At 40.5% G+C, this 2,873-nt stretch overlaps 1 long non-coding RNA gene across 1 annotated transcript; it reads right to left on the bottom strand.

Moving 5' to 3' along the window:
• Positions 1-412: 412 nt before the first annotated feature.
• Positions 413-2,644, bottom strand: LOC149916649 (uncharacterized). The gene is made up of 3 exons (XR_016469494.1): positions 2,507-2,644; positions 1,348-1,429; positions 413-532 (listed from the first exon to the last, which is right to left on the bottom strand). It is a non-coding gene; the product is annotated as an uncharacterized LOC149916649 (long non-coding RNA).
• Between the last annotated feature and the right edge of the window lie 229 nt (positions 2,645-2,873).

Here is a 2,873-nt window from a genome sequence, read left to right as displayed (position 1 = left end):
AAGTATTAACTGCATTGCATATTGGAGCTGTCATTTTGAACATAACACGCCTTTAAAATATTTAAGCAGAACCCCAAAGGAATATATAATTTTACCTTAAAAAGGTTGTTTTAATAGAAATTGATGACAAAAGACTATACTTAAATGGAGAGCAGCACATACCCAACCTACAATAATTAAAGGGAAAAAGGCTCATTATAAGATGAAGTAATATGCAAAAAGCAGTCAATTTTTCATACTGAATAGTAGATGGTTTTGAAAGTGAATAGTACTACAAACTCCAAGAGCTCTGTTTGTTCCATGTGCATTTTCTCCATTGTGTGCAGCCGAGATTGGCTGCTCCCATTCAGTGACACCAATCAACACCCACTAAATTGGAGCTAAAAAGCAAGTAACATGATTTACTTACTATGGCCTGTGTTGGACTTGCATGCTGTTTGCCAAAGTGGCAGAGGTTTCCACGGCCATGGTTCTGTGTGGATGTCCACTTTTCATAGGTGCTCATCCAGCAACAAGGGAGAGCCATTGGCACCTGCGGAAAACAATTCCTCTCATTGCAGTTACGCTTTAGAAATCCAAAACCTTGAAGAACTTGTGTTATGCTCCATTTTCTCTAAATGCATGCATCAAGCTATGTAAAGTACATAATAACAGTTCTTCAAGCGGCCTTTAAACGCTTTATATGTCCATTACATTATACATTAAAATATGATATTGATCGAGCCTTTTCTGATGAAATATGAACTCACAGCACTTTTACCTTTGGTTGTAGTTCCTTCCTTCAGCACAATAAAATGCCATATTTGTGTTTTCTAATATTAACCATAATTTCAACTTTGAAAGAGCATAAATACAAGCTGTGTAAATACGAACAGAGAAAACTGTATTCCTACTTCCATCCCATTTGCACATAGTGGGTTAACACTTCATTACCTTGAGCACTGAAGGATAAATCATACAGCACAATAAGGATAAAAACATTAATAGCTCAATTTGGGATCATTTCAAACATGATTTCCTCAAAGTGATGCCACTCCAAAGGCTCACTGAAACGCAAATATTTGCATATATAATAGGCACTGTGTTTTGACTAGGATATCCATGCCAGCCTTTATTGTTTTTATGTAAAACATCTTACTTCTCCAGCAAAGCTATAGTTCAAACGTGGGACGGTAAAATAGAAACATTGGCAAAAGCCACGGCAGATACTTTAGTATGTGATACAGATAAACGTTTCTATAGGCCAACCTTTCAGCCTTGGGCATGGAAAACATAGATCTGATCCTGAATGTTCACTTGCTAATGGGCTGATTGTGAACCTAATTGCCTCTTTGCACTTTCAGTTACCAGACTGAGCAGATGAGAGCAGGACTTCATGCACACAGCAGTGCGCTGGTTAGGGCCTTGGTGACCAGCGGGAATGGTGCAGCTGTAAAAGAAAAGATGAAAAGATGGCCACAGAATAATTAGCCAATTGCTCCTTCTACTTTGCAGCCATCTGATACACTGAACAAAAATTTGGTATTTATTCCCCTAAAGTTTTTCTCTCTTTCCCCTTGATTTCCACAGTTCCCTGACAAAGGTATTTTACAGGATTATTTTCTGACTGAGAGGCAGAGGAGTTCAGTTCAGCTCTCACTTTTGTTCCAGACTGCCTGCGTAATGTCAGGCAACTCATTTAACCTCATGGCATCCCAGGTCCCATCTGGACAGTGGGAAAAACACAACCTGCTGAGAGAGCTGCTGTGAGGACACATCCATTCCTCAGGAGATTCTTAGATACAACAGCAATTCAGCCTGAATAAATACACAGCGAGAACAGGTTTTCATCTCTCCTGTTTGTAATTCATGGGTTGCCACTTCATTACCTGTGGCACTGAAGGATAAATTATACCAGCACAAACTGGAAATAAACATTAGTATCTTAATTCAGTACCATTTCATAGGCAGTCTACTTTAAGATGGCATTGGCCCAAAGACCCAAACAAATGAGAAGCAATTAGCAATGAGATCCTTTGCTTTTAACTGCTTCAACACAAGTGTGTTATTCCTAGCACTCCAGAATGGCAATGTCCTATTAAATATTGTGTTTATCCTTAAAACCTGGTAAAACATGAGAAATAAATATCTAATAGCATGCCCACGCTGCATTCACCACTGTTAAGTGGTACTTAGCATTTCCGAGACAGCTTTTAACGTCCAGACCACCTGCATGCTGGAAAATCCCCCTAACTTGGCTGTTTGAGAGGTTCATCTTTGATAACCCAGTACTGCCTCAGCCTGTTCATCAGCTAATTGAAGTCAATAAGGCAGATTCAAGAGTTCATTAATTAGAAGCAAGAGTGGCTTACACCCCGCTCTTGTCCTCAGAACCTGAGAGATGACACCAGTAGGCCAATTAGACTGTAGAGGTGAACAGCTATTCTGCCTATTGGCCACTTCTGACCACAGAGAGATGAACTTAAGCTCGATAGTTCCCCAGAGCAAGTGGAAAAGAGACACAGACCTTTATGAAACTCACAATGAAACTCCACCTGCTGGCATCATCTGGACCGAGTTAAACCAGATACACTCCTCTGCATGGGCTGAAGGCCATGTAGCTGCAGGGCTCAGATGTGTGTTGGAGCTTCATGCTGGACCTAACTAAAAGAGAACAGAGGAAGGATAAGTAGGGTATAAATTTACGGCTGTCTCTACAGCCTGCCTCTTGTCTCCACCACCCGCTCGCACATGGCAGTCAGAAAAGGGCGGTGTCTACATGTGAAAGACAGAGGTAGGCAGACAAAAGAGTGATGTTTTGTTAGCTTTTACTTTGCCCAGAAGCCAATGTAAAAATAAAACTTCTAAAAGAAGTGGAAACAGTTTCCTGGGTC

The sequence above is a fragment of the Phasianus colchicus genome, chromosome 10, assembly GCF_987193195.1.
Source record: "Phasianus colchicus chromosome 10, bPhaCol1.hap1.1, whole genome shotgun sequence".
Lineage (NCBI taxonomy): Eukaryota > Metazoa > Chordata > Aves > Galliformes > Phasianidae > Phasianus > Phasianus colchicus.
Note: the sequence above shows the minus strand (reverse complement) of the source record. Positions and strands in the feature narration are given on the sequence as shown.